Below are 20001 nucleotides of genomic sequence, written 5' to 3' on the forward strand. Positions count from 1 at the left end.
TTCTGGACGGAGGAAGTATAGTAGATAGAGGACTTCTAGAGTTCCATCTTGCATGCATGTGAATGTCTAATAGCATCATCTTATTTGAACCGGTGAATGTTTAATATCCATCTGCTCCTTTGTTAGAAAAAACTTGACAACCTCGGTTAACAACATACCTTTTCAAAGATCACCACTTTTTTTTTTGGGTGGGGGGGGGGGGGGAGGGGAATTGGGCAGATCCAGCAACAGCTAATCATATGTTGAGGCTGGTATCATATATGTGCATGCAAGGCCCCCATGTTAACACATAAGTGGATCCTATCTTTGGTAATTTACATTGGTGGATGTGTAGTAGATGCATGGGTCTTGGGGAGAACGAACAAATGTACAACAGGCTGATCAGAGGCATCACATGGAGGGTGTGGTGGCAGAGAGAAAGGATGAAGGAGAGCTAGTGCAGCCAGCTAGCTAGCTCATGTGCATTTAGGTACATGTGTTCATAAGTAGAAAGATGTGCTTCGACCCGCCAGAACGACGGCTATCACACCCGGAAAGCTAGTAAAATTGTAGATGCTGGCATGCTGCATGTTCTTCAAGTCTTCAAGTTACTGTTAATTACTAGCATGTTGGAAATGAATTTACTTGTATATATACATGGATATCTCCATGCCATGAGAATTTTGAAGTATACCTGCCGTCATACAGGTTGTTTGGTTTACATGACATAACATATGCAGTTCCCTTCTGAAAAGCTTGATCACTTTAATTGACATAACATAACATAATATATGCGGTTCCTTTCTGAAAAGGAGTTCAGATCAATCAGTTTAGATCTCATTTTCATCGTATAGACACTCTTCACTAAGGATGGCAATTTTACCCACGGGTACGGGTACCCGCATGGGCAGGGTATGGGTACACTTTTATGCCTATGGGTAGTACCCATACCCTGCCCGTTAAGTCATGAGCAGGGCATGGGTATAGCCTCGTATCCGCAGGTATACCCATACCCTGCCCATTTATTATCAAATTCATACGTGACACATCTATTTTTGTTGACTTATGAGTTAGAATGTGAGAATATTATTTTTGTATTATGTTAATTGTTATATACTCAACTACATGTTATTGAGTTGAGATAATTAATTTTTTTAATCGAATTTGTTAATGATGAACGTAAAATTGTGATTGACCTTCGTACAATTTAACCTACCCACCGGGTATCCAATGGGTACGGATACCCGCCGGGTATGGGTATGGGTAAAGTTTTATACCCATGGGTATGGGTATGGGTAGAAGTTTGTACCCATTGACTATACGGGTATGTGTATGGTATTGCTCTACCCTGCCCATACCCTGCCCATTGACATTCTTACTCTTCACGAGGCCATCTCCTACTCTCTCCTCACTGCCAACCGCCAACTAGCATCCCGCGCACTTCCCTCCTCGGACGTCTCCCTTTATCTCCGTGTGTCATACATGCATGCTATGACTGACGAAACTGAAGATGTCAAGAGAAGTGAAGGAGGCGGGGAGGGGGGCAAGCAAGACGCTCATCTTGGTCAGGCCTTGCTAGGTGCCAGCACATTATGAACCTAAACTCTATATGAAGAGGATATCAAAATGAAGAAATAAAAATTGTAGTTGCTCATATTGACTTGGTATGCTTCCTATTTGTTGTTCTCCAAGTTCATGGCCGCATTCTCTCTACCATTAATTGATCCCTAGTTACCTTATTGTCTTGGCTTCATCGGGACACAAAAATGGTATCATAAGTAACATTCAGTAAATTACGGAGACACGGGGTGTGTTTTTGTAGTATCATCCTAATCGTAGCAGTAAATTACGGGGTGGCTACTTTCGTCCCGATAACTAAACAATATTTTCTTAGCAAAATTAGATTAATCAGATTGCATATGGCTCTCATCAATGAATCGTCCAGATAAATTAAATATTATAATCGTTCAGATAAAATAAAAATCATTTTCTTATACACCTCCCGCTCATGCTGACTATGCTCGCGAAACTGATGGGTCACAAAACCCTATTCCAGTTTTATAGAGTTTGCCGATCTTCCCATTTGCCATGGGGGCGGGGGGGGGGCTTAAAAGAGCAGCTATAATGGAGAATTATAGGACGATTCCATCAATGACAATTCAAAATATTTGTGTGCCATGAGCGGCCTTAAAAGGCCCGATATGTACTAGTCAACTAGATGCTACCCCGCGCGTTGCTGCGGCATATTACATGGAATTTCTAAGAAAAAGATATGCAAATGGTATTAAAATGATATAATTATTTGTACAAATGACTAATTATCGGGGCCAACGGATAAATTTCACTTGCCTAATTTGTTCATGGCTAAGCTATTTTTCACTTGCTCAACATAATAGTGAAACCTTTAAGAATTCCATGGTACAATAATTTTGAGCACATGTATGCAAAAGATACCAACGGTAAATTCAACACTCGTGAAATAATCAAATATAATTCCTGTGATAATGGACATTGGACATTAAGGGATCCCTTTGCTTACTTCTGAGACCAGGTAACGTAATTAAGAGCTAAAATAGTGAAAGGTACATCCATGCTTAATCAAAAATCTGCAACCTGGCGAAACCCTTCAAAGAAAATGCATGATAAGTAAACACTAAAATATAGCCAAGGTGCATAACACTTCACTTGGAGAAAGAAAGAGTTCAACTTGTATACTCTCGAGTGTGAGATCGAACTGAGTAGAACATGGTGTCGCCATTCCAATGAAGGAGGATATGGTCAAATTTGCGAGACGTCTATGTGTACTGCTGGTTGAGTGTGCGAGATCTCCCAGAAGGACATGTTTCAACTTGTTCGATGTAGGATTAAAAAAGAAAGGCGAATCCAGCAAGCATAATGTGTTTCGCTTTGTGTTCCCTGATGGTAATATAGCATACGTATTTCAGTCCTTTTAGAAAATTAACCCTGGAGAACAAAAGACACAATGCAAAATGGCTAAGCTTGTCTTCAATTTCTTCTTCTTTGGCCAGTCAATGAAGCTTGAGTGAGCCTGGTGCACACAGGGATATGCAGAATTTGTAAACCAAATCAACTACAAACTTGCAAAGTTAGCAACAAAGTACGCGAAGTGTAAAAATATAACTGAATAACCAGAGGCACCTCACGTCTTGTAGTGTACAATCTGCAATAAGGGAGAACTATTTGATTGAGATATATTTGCATGCTTCGAAACGACTCTGACACTACACATGGTGTAGAACATGCAACCTGCAAAAAAGAAAAAAATAAGAATAACCTTATGCATAATTTCCCAGGAATAGACATGCATTCAGTTTCACTCTAATTTCTTGAGCGTTAGGACAAAAAAAACTAACCTGAAAACGATGCTGACAGATTTAGACATTTCATCGAACATTTGGAGATATGTACACACTGCATGCTTGATTTCAGAAAAATAATAATACTGCATGCCTTCAGACGATGGAGAAACTCATCCGTGTTCCGTCCAAAGCAGCGGAGGAGCTTTTGCTTCAGACGCTTCTTCCTGGAAGCTCCGATTGGAGGTAAGCACAAACAGTGCTTCTGTTCGCGTCTAAGATCGCACCAGGCGGCAGCCACAAGGTTGGTCCACGCATCTGGAGGTGCCTGAATAGCTCGCGGCAGCGGTAAGGGCGGCTGGCGAGGATGGCGCAGCCCCAATGCGAGTGTCTCCTGTGCAGAGACGGCGAACTTCCGAACTTCCGCGAGGAGAGGGACGATCGTTTCATGCGAGTCTGGGAAATGGATGTAAAGAATGGAAAAGAACTGAGTTATATACAACTCAACGCAAGGAGAGTGGGAGAAATAAATTCATCAGTTTTCTTTTAAAATTAGTGGAGAAGATGAAGATGAAGGAAAACCAATGAATGGCCACCGGGTGGGCATGTGGGAGCGTTGGGGGAAACATTGAATCGAAGAGATTAAAAAGTCCATTTGTTGAAGGTCGACGGGATCTGTAAAGGTCGCAAACAAACGACACTGTAGCTTTTTACCAGAATAAAAATTGTTATTGGAAATATGATGTGGCAAGCTTGCTGAGTTGGATGCTTTGCATGTTGAGGGAAATCACTTAGTGGGTAGCTCCTATTTAGATATTATAGATATCTCCCGCCAATAGGCAGATGGCTCCGTCGTGTGTGTGCTCGCTATGTCGCCAAGAAGACTCCTGGAGGCATTCTCTCTTGGAATGTGCAATGGCTCGCTATGTTTGGGCTTTGGTGAATCCACTGTTCGTCGAACATATAAGTCGGTCATCGGAGACGTTGGCTAGCTAAACAGTGGTTTGTTTGAGATGATGAGGTCGAGGCCACAAGAGGAGTTGACGAAGATGTTGGTTACGTTGTGGGCCATCTGGCATTCACGACGGAAGGCTATCCATGAGGAGATATTTCAGAGCCCGATGTCGACGACAATGTTCATTGATTTTTTTTAAGGGACCTAGAAGTCGCCAAGAAGCCTTTGGAGACGAAGGTCAAGTGCAGGGGTCCGGCCGTGCATGCAAGGGACTGAGATCCGGTGCCCCGACTGAGGCAGGGCACGGATGAACAGTACCGTGCCCTGCTGCCTTGGCCGTTGGATCGATAATGAATAGATCAGATTTCGCACTGTAGCAGGCACTGTGGATGGTACTGTAGTAGATACTGTGGAAGATGCCTGTAGCGAATATACTGCTGTAGATGCCCCCTGTAGCATGTGCCTGTTCATGTTCATCCAGCCATCGGTTCTCGATCCAACGGCCAGAAAAGGCAGCAGGGCACGGTACTGTTCATCCGTGCCCTGCCTCAGTCGGGGCACTGGATCTCAGTCCGCATGCAAGGTGGATTCTCCCACCGGCTGGCTGCTGCAAGATGAACGTCGATGTCGCGGTTGCTAAACAATCAAATAAGGGCGCCGTAGGAGTGGTCTATCGCTCAGAGCAGGGGACTTTCCTGGGAGCGGCAACCACGGTTTTCGATGGTATTACAACCTCTGGCCTGCCGGGAAGGTTTGGCGCTAGTTTCGGACATGAATATTCAGAAGTGTTGTATCGCGTCCGACTGTATGGAGGTGGTGAATGCTATATATGGTCAGAACATGGGTATCTTCAGCCATGTAATTGCAGAGATCAAAGATGAGGCGAGATTAAGAAGGGAATTTTCCTTTAGACATGAGAATAGGAAATCAAATGTGGATGCACATTTGCTAGCTCACTTTGCTACATCCCTTTCAATAGGTCGCCATGTTTGGTTCTTAGCTCCACCTGATGGACTTAACATCCCTGTAAATTTTGATTCGATATGAATAAAGATGCAGGAAGTTCTAAAAAAAAACCAATAGTGTAAAGTGTAAATGATTATGGTAGCACATTGAAATGTGGAAGCAACGACTGCTTAATCTTAGAAGCTAGTAAATAATTCAGCCGGAAATTCAATTTGGCTCTGGGTGTATATGCTCCCTCTACCTAAAAACATATTTTGAAGTGTCGATTTTTTTTTGAAAATTTTTCTACATGTGCATCTTAACAATATATATGCGTTCGTCAAGTTTCGTGAAAAAATATATTTATTGTGGTCTATGTAAAAAAGAGAAATTTTATCTTGTGAAAAGACTTATTTTTAGCATCAATTTTTTATTTTTTACACACGCCACGTGACAAGTCGATATTGCATGAAACGACTTTGTGGGCACATAGCACGTGAAGATGTACGTGCGATTTTTTTGTTTTAATTTTTTTAGCATTTCAAAATATGTCTAAGATGCATTTCAGCATATGCTCCTACGAGCCAAAACACCGCTCCTGTAGGTAAGCCAAATATTTAATCAAGTTATAATGTAACTTATTAGTTAACAGTATAATGGAACCAGTATGGCGCCTCCACAGCGATTAGAGCTTGCTGGCCGTCCGATCGGCGAATCTGACGGACCATATCGTCCTGAGTGATCCGAACGAGCTTCTCTGTATCGTTCCAATTTTATCGGAGACATCCGAACGAGCTTCTCGTACCCGAACCTGCGTCTCTTCCCGTTAAAAAGGCCTCTCTGTTGTCGTAGAGGCCCATTTTCGTTATAGGGGCTGCTACTCCCAAAATTTAGTTAGGTACCAGCCCAAAACTTGGGCCCCGAAACGGTTTATGGGCCTATGCATTTGGGCTTCGAACATACCGGTTGAAGCAGAAAAAAAATAGTCTTCCCCTGCTCCTGTACTCCTCTTCTTCTCCATCCCCCAAATTGTCCTCCACCTCCGCCTATGTTCTTCCTCTGCCTGCGACGCGTGCTACCTGAAGAGCGAAGGTATGTACGAAATTGACAATCTTGCGCTTTAATTTCATACGCAAATTAAACGACTTTTCGGTTTAATTTCACCCGGATTTTAGATTAGCGTTGACCAACTATTTTACTCGTCCGGCTTCACCGCCGGCGAACCTTGCCTCCCGCTTCAGGCCGTCGAGTGGGCTCCGATCAACGGAATCGCAAAAACGGCACCAAGCCCATCCAGATCGGAAGACCGGTTCTCCTTTTACACGGGTTAATTGTACCTCATGCCGCCGTAATCAGGGATTCATGACGCTGGTAACGCCTTAATGATCGATTCATGACGCTGGTAATTTGGAACCATTATTTCGAGCGTTACTCTCAGTTTTCCCTTCTCTTTCATGTATAAATATGTGGACACAGCTAACGTCTTTCCTCACTACACCCATCTCACATTGGACGTCCCATTAGTAATCTGAGATGCTGCTTGCTTAGGTTGGGCTTTCTTCTTTCCTGATATCATGTTCTTCATATCTGGTTACACTATAGCGAAAATTACGTACCTAACTAGCATATTCTTGCTTGCTTTCTATTTACAGGGATTGTCATCATCCTATTTTCCAAATTATTATTCCCGGATTCATCTCACCAGTGTGACCTTTATTTATTATTATTTCACAATGGCTGCTGGACAGGTACATTTGCTGACATATTCTTTTGAGATTATTTGTTCCTTCTCCTTTAAACTAGCTTCATACTGTCTGCTACTACATACTTTCCAAAAATTAATCAAACATGTCCATCTAAGTACATCCTTCTATGTGCACGACCTAGGCGAGGTTTTATTATCAGTTGTCTGCATAAGTACAAGCCACGAAACCAACTATTTTCCTTCTCCTTACTCTCAACATGAACGGGATGTGTTCTCTATATTTCTGCATTTTTTTTAAGTTGTTACTACGTACACTGAGGAATTGAGGATATTCCAGATTTGAGTCTTGTCCTTGATGAAGGTATATTTCTTGGTAATTTTAAAACATGGATTCGAATTTGATCTACTCTGTACTATCTTTATGTTCCCCTGGGCATCATTCTGGTTTTGTAGGGATTAGAGGGTGAAGATCATGCTTTTTTTGTTAATGCTGATTCCATCTCACTACTTTGTTTCCTTGCACGGAGTGATTTTCTGATCAACACCCTGAATAAGAATTGTGACAATGCTCCTCTGCTCCCCTATGGCACTACCTTGTTCCAATGCTGGGATGTCTCTTAATATCGCTGCAGCGACCAGGTCCCATCGGATTATTCGCTCTTACCAATTGGTCTCGTGTTTGCCATGGAGACGGAGAAGAAGGCTGTAATGACGTCAGCGGAACAGGGTGCCCCCGGCGCGGTGAATACTGCGACCGGCTTCTGCATGCGGATGTCAGGTTCTTCCCGATCTCCCATTCTTGTGCTTGCGGCCGTAGTCTCGATGAGATTTTTGTGCTTGGCAATCGAGCATCTCGATGGTGTTATTTAGATTTAGTTATGCCTCCAGCTCTGATTCTTCGAGTAACATTGTGGTTTATTGATTTTCTTAGGAGCTACTCCTGAATCCTTTTTTTTTTGAGAAGGAATAGCTGCGATTTTATTACGACAGGTCTGAATCTAGTACAATCTGGTTCCTAATACACAACGGAACAGAATCATACCACACATTACAAAGTTTATTCTACTCCTGAATCCTGATTCATGCGAGGGTGCTGCACAAGTTGGAATAATGCATATGACAGTGTCCTGCTGAGTAAGGATGCAATGAACCGAGCTTTCAATTGTACATCTACGCGGTGATTATTAATGACTGGGTAGGATAAACAAAATGTGATCTTGTTATTGATATGATTCCTATGCAGTTTTTGGTTGTCAGGTCTTCCCAATTTGAGACCAAATGAATTTACACACCATGGGTGTGATAGTTTGTTTCCGGTACTTGAGATTCTCGATCTCTACCTATTTCCTGTAGGGATATTCCAAATTTTCTTATTGACATGTTGCGTGTCAAGTTCTCTTTAAAGAAAAAAAAAAGTGTAACTGATGTAACCCTATGCATATATGTTATATTGCAGGAAAGTTCTTACGTATCCTGTTTTATTCACGTGCCCTTCTCTTCTAATTGGTCAGTGCATTCAAGATTTTTGTACTAATTCGCCATTATAATTCCTACATCTGTATGGCTTCTTATAATAATTTTCTCTAAATTGTCAGCCGAACAAATATCCAAGTACCGCTGTATGCAGGTGTTCCATAGAGTACCACCCATATAAACCTGTTGATAGCAATGGTTCAGAAAATATTGTTTGACTTTGACAAGCTAGCTTCGTATGGTCTTATTGTGGATCTTTATTTCTGCGTTTACAATGTTTGCTTTAATACAGTTTTCTTTTTACCATTTTAGTTATCTCTGACATCTAAACAAACTAAATGATATGAATTATCAACATGCTGAGAATGCAAAGAGTTTAGGCTTAGCAGATGTGTTCTTGCTATTCGCCATGCCATTTGATTCATCACAGGTACATTCTGGGCTAGCTGATATTTTCTATGTGTTTTTCCCAAAAAGAAGGTTGAATCCCCGGCCTCTACATCAAAATAATGCACACAACCCGCTTTATTAAAGTTGAAGTAAGGCAACCATGCCAAACTCATCGGCAGTTAAATTACATAACGTGAACAACTAGGGGAACATATATTTCCAGAGTTAGAACTATTTGATATCTTGTTCTGGTCTTTATTAAAGTATATGTAAGGCAACCATACCAAACTCATCAGCAATAGATTATATAACGCAAACAACTAGGGGAACTTATATTCTGAGGCTAATGCAGTCGAGTGATATTTTTAGAACTATTCGATATCTTGTTCTATTCGATATGTAAGCCTTATAAACCCATCTCACTGATATTTGTTAACACATTTTTTCATTTATTATTAATGTTAGAATCTAATATCTTTTGTTATTGGTGTTGTTCCATGTTTACATATCTATGTACTACAGTGACTCAATTCCTGGTAGGAAATTAATACATCAACCCACTTAGTTCACTAATCCCATTTAGCTAGGGCTTGCATTTAAGTGTTAATCTTTGTCTGGGTCCTGGACGTGAGGCAGGTGTACAAACAACAATTTCTTTGTCATCTTGATTAGTGCCTATTTCCCAGTTCATACTTTGACTGCTTCTAAATTTCTGTACTTAACCCTTTTATCTAAGGTTTGGGGTATACAACTGATCTGCAGCTGCATGCATGCCGGGATTTACTCCATGTTATCCAAACTGTCTTCTCCTCATCAGTAAGTGAACTTTTTGAAAACATGTGACTGCTCGAAATTGTACATTCTTCTTGGTACTTCATAGGACAATGAAAGATTCACTACTTTGATACCCTGTCCTGAAGGATTACCCTTGAACTTTTCAATGATAGTAATTTAAATTATTCTTAAATAAGTTTCTTTATATGAAGTGGTTACAGTAATCTTGAAGAGAGCATACTGTAAATGAGAAAAAATCTTTTGAAAATGGATGTTAGAATATATACGACAAGAGGTTGTAGAAGTTATTTGCATTGCTTCTCTATGGAAATTTAATAAATGTTACTGAATTGATTGCAGTGCTTGTATTCGTCATTCTTATGTCAGAGCCTCATTTTGACGCTTATGATTTATTTAACTTCTGTTGGTTTTTCCCTCAGGGGGTATACTATAAAACCTCCAATACGTGGTATAACTTTGTACCTAGATTCTATCAAGTGAGAATCCTTCAGTCTCTTTTTGACATACAAGAGAACCATGGAAGTGCTGATTCAGAAATTCTAGCAATTGTGTATGGCTAGCACGATGTATTTGTTGCCAGAAATTTATTATCCATTCTGACTCCAGCATTGATATTAGTTTATTGCATAGAAGAAGCAAATCTGGGACCAGCGGCTTTGATTTACCGAGAATTCTCCACCCTAGCCTGAGAGATTACTTACTGCCGATCTGAAGCTAAAAATTGTAACTCAGAATCTTGCTTGAATTTCTGTGCATTATTAATCTTTTCTTTTGGCTGGCTAATCATCCAGTTTTTATTCTTCCCTTTGTGGATTATGTAATGATTGTTGAGTAACAGTAAAGGCTGCTTGAATCCCATAACAGTAAGAAATACTCAAATCTTATTGTATACAAAAACATGGACAGTTCCACCTTCCAAGTTTACTAAATTGATTTTGTATTTTATCAAAGGTATGTACTCACTTCGTCCTGGTGGGTTAGGCCTACGCGTATTATTAGGTTGTTAATTTGACCAACATAATACAAGTTGTATAGCCATTGCGATCTTATTTCTTTTCCACTTCAAGAATGGATTAGTAGTTATTCGATGGTAACCAAACTCATAACAAGCCATTATCTTCAGCTAACAATATGAAAAATTTAACTAAAATAATTAAATCCAAGTAGACAAATCATTCATATGGTTTTAATTTTTTCACAAAAGGCGCCTTTTCTGTAAATATGGACGGGCGCGGCAACGCGCGCTTTCATGGTCTAGTATAACATTATAAGAGCTTTTATTGCCTACTTAGTAGGAAACACATACTACTACACCCTGTCTAGAAACTAATACATAAATTTAGTTAAAACTCGAACTTACTAAGTTTCATCATTTGTATACAAGAAAATATCAGCGTCAACAATATTGAAGAAATGCACCATGCAAAAATATATTTATAGTCGATCTATCCCTATTGAATTAATATTACACGTGTACAGTTTATCTTTTGTCTATAAAATTGGTCAAGCTTAGAAGATGTTGCTTTTTGACCAATTTTGTACGCCTTGATTTTTCGAATGAAGGGAGTAACATTTTAGGTAATGTTATAATTTTAAAATAAAAGAAATATAATAATAAGGTAATAATAAAGGATTACATGGTAAAGTATTTAAAATGACACCCACAATCAACTTTGTCCATCATCTTGATGGAATCGTACTCTAATTCACATAGTTTATAGCTACTCTTTTGATGAACTCTTGGTAATCGGGTCATTGTCATCTTGGGATATTGGTTCCTCATGTATCATGCATTCTAACAAAGTCAGTACCTAAACAGTGGTATGTCTTCATACTCTTCTTCTTCATAATGTTCTTCCATAGCTTGGTTGACTCCCATCATCTCTAATGACTCAACATAATTAATATCCTCCCTTACCGTCGATGATGGGTAATATGATGATTTTAACTCTGTGTGATCCTAGGGACTTGGTTTTTGATGTTCTTCACACCGTCATGCAAGTTATAGATATTGAAAGAAGGGTAATTATATTTTATGAACGGCCGCTTGGTGTCAAAAAGTCATGAGTTTTAGTATGCTCAGTAAAAGTATTGTTTTGGTCCCATTTGAGCATTAATGTAATTATAAGTTGGTATTCCAGGCTTTGACTATTTGCATCACCATTTTAGCTATTGAATTATCTACATCGTTGGCACATGGCTTTTGATCATTTGCACCATAAGAATTCAAGTTCTTCAAACCATTATTAAAATAGCATCTAATTATGGAACATGAGGGGCTACACTTTTACATCGTTCCACAAACCTTTTGAAGGCTAGATAAAAGGAAATTACAATATTTATTTGAAGAGTACAACTTGCTGCCCCACTCGAAAGATCTGGAGTCCAAAATAGGCATATAATGGTCCTCCAAAATAATACCTAACACCTTGAATGTCCTACTATTCTCGAACTTGTTGACAAGCCATGCAATGGTAAGATGAAAGTCTCGTGCAATTTTTTGGCGTTCAAAGAAGTTTTAACTGTGATATCCCGATCCAAAGAGAAAGAAAACAATAGATGGAAACGGTTAGCCTTAAGAGCCTAGCCCTCACGTAGAGACCTGAAATCTTCCCCAAAGAAGAACTATGGCTCCATCTCCTCGAAAACATGTGGTAATGCTCCGATAAGAATCCACACAACTCATAATGTCCCTCCTCCAAAATGATCCATGACCAGAACTAGCATGAGACAGTCCACCATGATAACAAGACCAAACTAAGTACGCTCAAGAAATATCTTCTAAGTAGTAGAATTTGTGTCGGTGTTTCAAAAGCAACGCTTGATTCTATAGCTCAAAATAACAATATCAAGACCCCTATGGTCCATAGAGTGACACTATAAATGCAAAGCTACTAAGGAATGACCCAAGGAGTTGTTTTTTCACAAAGAAAATATTCTCTTAATCAATAAAAGATTTCAGTCGTTGTATTATGAATCTTCAAGGAGGACATATAAGAAGTTGAGGAAGACAAAATTGGATAACAATTAGCAACGACCTCCATATACAAGAAAACAAACAGTTGCATTAAACCTACGTCGCTTCCGATCCCCATAAGAGGACGAGCTATGAAGGTTAAGTAGTGCCAATTGGAAGGCTCAAATATGTAAATGGATAGATAGTGGTTCATAATATAATTGAAAAAAACTACTTAGCACATTTCGTGCAGGTAAAAAAACTCGGTCATGACACCGTAACATCATTTCCAAGTGGTGATATTACTGAGTGGTAATAGTTTTTTTAATGCTCGGGGAGGGGGGAGTCCCCACCTGAATCTTCATATATAAGAAAACCCAAAATATGTTCCATATGGACTTAATGGTGATAGTTAGTCTTTACCTTTCTGTAAGGGTATTTTACCCTTATCCATTATTTTGGTAACTATGACACCGTGCTAGAGTATTTGGTCTAATACATGTCTACAAGATGATCTCTAGGTATTAGCCAAAGAGGTATAATGGTGTATCAATGGAACAAGAAGGCAATGGGAGACCCTCCACTTCGACGAAAAATCAACAAGGGTGTCTTCAGCCCTGGCCGGTCTGTGGCCCGGTCAGACCAGCCCGGCGCCGACCGGCCCCAGGACCGGTGCCAGCCGGATGGAGTCCAGTACCTCAAAAGAACTGTCCGGTCACCAGCCCGGTTTCGAACCGGCCGACCCGGTCACTGGCCCGGTCGACCGGGTGGTGGACCGGGAGCTCCGGCACCCAACCGGACCCCATGCCAGTGCCAGCCGGAAGGTGTCCAGTAAGCTTCGAGAGCCCGCCCGGCCGAGATCCGGTTTGGGGCTGGTCTGGTCCCTGGCCCGGTCTGACCGGGCCATGCGTCGGCCGGTCCGGTCCCTCACTCGGTTGACCGGGTTTCTCGGGCAAATGATGACGTGGCAAGTGAGCAACGGCCAGAATTCAAGTGACACTATAAATACCCCTTCTTCTAACCTCTGAAGAGGCAGGCACTACACTACAAGCTGTTCTTGAGCTCTCTCTCTCTCATACTCCATTGCAAGAAACACCAAAAGCCTCAGATCTCCCTCCTTCTCCACCCAAACTCAAATCCCTCCAGGGAAACGTTAGAGGAGGACCCGATCTACTGTTCTACCAAGCCAAATCTCATTCTCCCTTGTATTCATCAAGAAGATTTCTCTCTAGGGTTCCTTGGAAACCCTAGGTGGGCAAGAGTAGTCCGGAAGCATCCGGGCTGTGGATTTTCTCCGGACAAGATTGTGAAGGTTTGGAGGCTACCTCAAAGTCTACCACAAGTGAGTGAGCTATTCCTTCGTGGGATAGGCTCCGGAGAATTGGGTGAGCCTTCGTGGCGTGGGGAATCCTTCGTGGGACCTCCACCCCTCCAAACGTGACGTACCTTCTTGCAAAGGAAGGGAACACGGGAATAAACCCTCGTCTCCGCGTGCTATCGGTTATCTCTAACCGAACTCCTTACTTGTGTTATAACTGCCTGTGAGAGCCTTCACGCTCGAGTTACTTGTATCCTCATATAGGTTGTCTCACCTAGTTTGCATTAGGATACCTTTATATTCCGCAAAGCCTAATATTGCAAAGAAAGAATTAAAATATGTAGAAACCTATTCAACCCCCCCTCTAGGTTTACCATCTCTGAACTTTCAATTGGTATCAGAGCCTGGACTCTTTTTAAGGGCCTCACAGCGTTAAGAGTGAGATGGATAAACTATTCGAGGGTCTGGATGATGATTCTAACCTTTTGGTTAAGGAGATGAAATCCAGATTCTTGGCATATGATGCCGAGAAAAAGAAAAAGGAGGATGAAGTCCAAAGCCAAATGGCACAAATGACTGCCATGCTTAAGAACTTGACTAGTGGGATTTCTAGTGGGATTTCGGTTCCTCCGGAAGGTTACCACCAAGTCAATCATGACTTTCCCAAAAATACTTCACCCATGCCTCATATAAACCATAGTGGGAATGTTTCCCATTTTGATGAAGCTCACTTTCCTTTTTGGAAATCTTCTATGGAATCTCATATTCGCAGCTGCAGTGTGGAGCTATGGGAGATCATTGTTGATGGATACCGGAAGCCACAAGATCCCGCTCGGTTGACCTCCACCGAGTTCTACAACCGTCAACTCAATGCCTCCGCACGTGACAAGATTAGAAGTGGCATCAACCGCAAGCTCCTTGATCAAGTCAATGACATTGACTCCGCTAAAGAGTGGTGGGATCGAATCGTAGTACTCCAAGAGGGAACCGATTTGATCCAATCATCTCTTTACGAGTCCGCCAAGCAAGATGCCACTATGTTCATGATTCGAGAAGGAGAATCCGTGGCCCATGCCTATGCAAGGCTTGGTGCTCTTAGAGTGAAGGTCAAGGGACTTGAATGTGAGAAATACAATGACAGCTTTGATATGAATGAAGCATTCATAAAGTCCAAGGTCATTGCCATGATTGCAGTCAAGCAAGAAGACACCAACCTTGCACTCAACTTGCAAATCATTACCAAGAGTGCGGATCTGAACATCGATGATTTAGTCTCCTATGTGGCGGTGATAACGCGTGAAGCACACGTCCGTTGGGAACCCCAAGAGGAAGGTGTGATGCGTATAGCAGCAAGTTTTCCCTCAATAAGAAACCAAGGTTATCGAACCAGTAGGAGTCAAGGGCCACGTGAAGGTTGTTGGCGGAGGAGTGTAGTGCGGCGCAACACCAGGGATTCCGGTGCCAACGTGGAACCTGCACAACATAATCAAAATACTTTGCCCCAACTTAACAGTGAGGTTGTCAATCTCACCGGCTTGTTGTAAACAAAGGATTAAATGTAAGGTGTGGAAAATGATGTTTGTTTGCGAAGAGCAGCAGAGAACAATGATTGCAGTAGATTGTATTCAGATGTAAAAGAATGGACCGGGTCCACAGTTCACTAGTGGTGTCTCTCCAATAAGAAATAGCATGTTGGATGGACAAATTACAGTTGGGCAATTGACAAATAGAGAGGGCATAACAATGCACATACATATCATGATGACTAATATGAGATTTACTTAGGGCATTACGACAAAGTACATAGACCGCTATCCAGCATGCATCTATGCCTAAAAAGTCCACCTTCGGGTTAGCATCCGCACCCCTTATAGTATTGCAAACAACAGACAATTGCATTAAGTATGGTGCGTAATGTAATCAGCACAAATATCCTTAGACAAAGCATTGATGTTTTATCCCTAGTGGCAACAGCACATCCACAGCCTTAGAACTTTCTGTCACTGTCCCAGATTCAATGGAGGCATGAACCCACTAACGAGCATAAATACTCCCTCTTGGAGTCACAAGTATCAACTTGGCCAGAGCCTCTACTAGAAACGGAGAGCATTCAAGATCATAAACAACACATATATGATAGATTGATAATCAACTTGACATAGTATTCCATATTCATCGGATCCCAACAAACACAACATGTAGCATTACAAATAGATGATCTTGATCATGATAGGCAGCTCACAAGATCTAACATGATAGCACAATGAGGAGAAGACAACCATCTAGCTACCGCTATGGACCCATAGTCCAAGGATGAACTACTCACACATCAGTCCGGAGGCGATCATGGTGATGTAGAGTCCTCCGGGTGATGATTCCCCTCTCCGGCGAGGTGCCGGAGGCGATCTCCTGAATCCCCCGAGATGGGATTGGCGGCGGCGGCGTCTCTGGAACTTTTTCCGTATCGTGGCTCTCGGTAATAGGGTTTCGCGACGGAGAGTTTAAGTAGGCGGAAGGGCAGAGTCGGAGGGCTGACGAGGGGCCCACACCACAGGCCGCCGCGGCCCCTCCTTGGCCGCGCCGCCCTGTGGTTTGGCCACCTCGTGGCCCCACTTCGTATCCTCTTCGGTCTTCTGGAAGCTCCGTGGAAAAATAAGACCCTAGGCGTTCGTTTCGTCCAATTCCGAGAATATTTCCTTTGTAGGATTTCTGAAACCAAAAACAGCACAAAACGAGAAGCTGGCGCTTCGGCATCTTGTCAATAGGTTAGTGCCGGAAAATGCATAATAATGATGTAAAGTGTGTATAAAACATGTGAGTATTGTCATAAAAGTAGCATGGAACATAAGAAATTGTAGATACGTTTGAGACGTATCAGGCGGCAAATGAGAACATGGCCAAGTCAGGAAAAAGGATCATGGCTATGAACCGTGTTGATGAAGCCTCACACAACCTTTCCCTCAAGGCTAGAGCTGTCTATGAAAGAGAAGAAGTCTATAAAATTGAAGAAGATGAAGAGATGACTTCAACTAGTGACATCGCCACCGACTTTTCCTTCTTTGCCAAGAAGTACAAGGCAAAGTTTCCAATGCTCCTCAATGAGAAGAAGAAGAAAACTTGCTACAACTGTGATGAAGATAGTCACTTTGCAAATGAGTGCCCTTATGAGAAAAGGGTGGACAAGCCAAAGTTTGTCAAAGGGGTCAAGCCAAGGTTGAAGCCAAACCCAATGAACGATCGATTCAAGAAGAACAAGGGAAGAGCCTTTGTTGGGGCCGAGTACATGTCCAATGAAGAAGAGGAAGATGAGGAGAAGGAGGCCGGAGTGGCTGGTTTGGCTTTCTCCAAGCCCGGGTCACTCTTCACATATGACTACTCCAAGGATTACTCCACGGAGAATGATGGTGGTTCTTCGTTCATGGCAAGAACTACTCAAGATGATGACTCCGATGACTTTCCCTCCTCTACAATCGTTGGCTCTTGTCTAATGGCAAGAGAAACAAAGGTAATGGAATCCCCACCTTCTTTATCTAGTGTTCTTGATGATGAAACTGAAAATCAAGAAGAATTAGCTATTCTTAAGGAACTTTACAAAGTTAGATGCACCCTTCGTGATGAAGCTCTTGTCAAGTTTGATTTCTTGATGGACTCCGTCAAAGAAAAGGATGAGTCCATTGAGGAATTAGAATATCATTTGAATGATAAAGAACGGAGATTCGATCTCCTAAGACAAGAGCTAAAAACCGAAAGGTGCATATCTCAAGGCCCTAAGCAACAAATTGAAACCTATGAACTAGATAAAGTTAAGGATCTTGAAAATATTGAAAGGGCTCAACTATTGGCCCAAGAGCTCGATGTTTCAAAGAAGGAGCTTGAAGTTGCTCATGCTTCTCTCACTAGGGATCTTGACCATCTTGAAAGATCTAACAAGCTTGCTAAGGATGAGCTCAAGAAACTTGGAGAGAACCATGACCTACTTCAAGAAACCTACAAAAAGGCTCTTGGATCAATGAATGATCCCATTGTTGCTAAAGATGTGACTAGTTCCTCCACCTCATTTACTCATGAGCATGCTAAACTTGTTGAGGAACATGTTCGTTTACAAGAGGAATTATCTTTGCATGTTGAGACCAATGCATATCTTGAATCCTTGGTGACCAAATATGGTCTCGACTATCATCCTAATGAGTCTTCTTGTGAGAATGCAACTATTCTTGAGGAAAATGTTAGGTTAACACAAGAACTTGCAAAGTTCACCATCGCCAAGAATAAGATGGGATTGGATGACCTCTTGAGTAAGCAAAGGTCAAACAATCAAAAGTTTGGACTTGGATATGCTCCCAAGTCCTACAAGAAGAACAATTACAAGAAGGAGAAGCCCGCTCAAGAAAAGAACAAGAAGGTCACTAATGATGGCAAAGCCTCAAAGGGAAAAACCACTAGTGGTGACCGCACGGGGCCAAACAATCACTATGCTTTATTTGTTGATTATTATGGTAATATTTATGCTAACTATGTTGGCCCTCCTGATGGCTATGCTTATAGAGGGTACTCAATTTGGGTACCAAAAGATATTGTTGCCATCGCACCTCTACCGGGTGGTGGACCGGGCGCTCCGGCACCCAACCGGACCCCATGCCGGTGCCAGCCAGGAGGTGTCCACTAAGCTTCGAGAGCCCGCCCGGTCGAGATCCGGTTTGGACCGGCTGGTCCGGTCCCTGGCCCGGTCTGACTAGGCCATGCGCCGGCCGGTCCGGTCCCTCACTCGGTTGACCGGGTTTCTTGGGCAAATGATGACGTGGCAAGTGAGCAACGGCCAGAATTCAAGTGACACTATAAATACCCCTTCTTCTACCTCTGAAGAGGCAGGCACTACACTACAAATTGTTCTTGAGCTCTCTCTCTCATACTCCATTGTAAGAAACACCAAAAGCCTCAGATCTCCCTTCTCCTCCACCCAAACTCAAATCCCTCCCGGGAAACGTTAGAGGAGGACCCGATCTACTGTTCTACCAAGCCAAATCTCATTCCCCATTGTATTCATCAAGAAGCTCTCTCTCTAGGGTTCCTTGGAAACCCTAGGTGGGCAAGAGTAGTCCGGAAGCATCCGAGTTGTGGATTTGCTCCTGACAAGATTGTGAAGGTTTGGAGGCTACCTCAAAGTCTACCACAAGTGAGTGAGCTATTCCTTCGTGGGATAGGTTCGGGAGAATAGGGTGAGCCTTCGTGGCGTGGGGAATCCTTCGTGGGACCTCCACCCCTCCAAACGTGACGTACCTTCTTGCAAAGGAAGGGGACACGGGAATAAACCCTCGTCTCCGCGTGCTATCGGTTAGGGCCGTGCTGAGCGTCCCCCGGGGGATCGGAAGCTCGATCCCCCGCCTCGACTGCTCGACACGTGTCCCTAAAACCCACTCAGGCTATGACCGATTCCCACTTTTGACCAAACCAAACCGCAAAAAATTCCCTTTCTCCTCTGGCAGCACCACTTCCGCACGCAGCTTCCCCTCGAGTCACAACTCTATCAGGCTCCAACCACCGCCGGCGATGAAGCTCCGCCGCCGGCTTGCAGCAGAGACGTGTGCTACACAACAAGTATCGTGACCCTCGCACCATAGCCGTTTCGCCGACCACCGCCGGCAGACCGTCGACCAGAGCGACCGACCGCCGGCAGCACCACCGTCAGCAACGCCGCATGCTGCCGGCAGCAACACTTGCTGCTTGTAGCGACGTCGGCCTTTGATACGTCTCCGACGTATCGATAATTTCTTATGTTCCATGCCACATTATTGATGTTATCTACATGTTTTATGCACACTTTATGTCATATTCGTGCATTTTCTGGAACTAACCTATTAACAAGATGCCGAAGTGCCGCTTCGTCGTTTTCTGCTGTTTTTGGTTTCAGAAATCCTAGTAAGGAAATATTCTCGGAATTGGACGAAATCAAAGCCCGGGGGCCTATTTTCTCACGAAGCTTCCGAAGTCCGAAGGAGAGACGAAGAGGGCCACTGCTGTTTTGGTTTGAGAAATCCCTAGTAAGGAAATATTCTCGGGTGGACGAAATCAACGCCCCGGGGGCTTATTTTCCCACGAAGCTTCCGGAGAGTCCGAAGGAGGAGGGGACGAAGAGGGGCCACGGAGGGCCTGCCGGGCGGCGCGGCCCCT

The 20001-nt window shown here is 42.7% G+C and overlaps 1 long non-coding RNA gene across 7 annotated transcripts; it reads left to right on the forward strand.

The window, feature by feature from the left end:
* The first annotated feature begins 6196 nt into the window (after positions 1 to 6196).
* Positions 6197 to 10164, forward strand: LOC124703877. Of its 7 annotated transcripts, XR_007003390.1 has the most exons (5): positions 6197 to 6288; positions 6438 to 6744; positions 6849 to 8096; positions 8358 to 8407; positions 8497 to 10164. It is a non-coding gene; the product is annotated as an uncharacterized LOC124703877 (long non-coding RNA). The 7 variants fall into 7 exon arrangements; XR_007003385.1 differs by having other exon boundaries at positions 6849 to 9580; positions 9979 to 10164; XR_007003389.1 differs by having other exon boundaries at positions 6849 to 8407.
* The last annotated feature ends 9837 nt before the right edge of the window (positions 10165 to 20001 follow it).

Source organism: Lolium rigidum, chromosome 3, assembly GCF_022539505.1.
Source record: "Lolium rigidum isolate FL_2022 chromosome 3, APGP_CSIRO_Lrig_0.1, whole genome shotgun sequence".
NCBI classification, from domain to species: Eukaryota; Viridiplantae; Streptophyta; class Magnoliopsida; order Poales; family Poaceae; genus Lolium; species Lolium rigidum.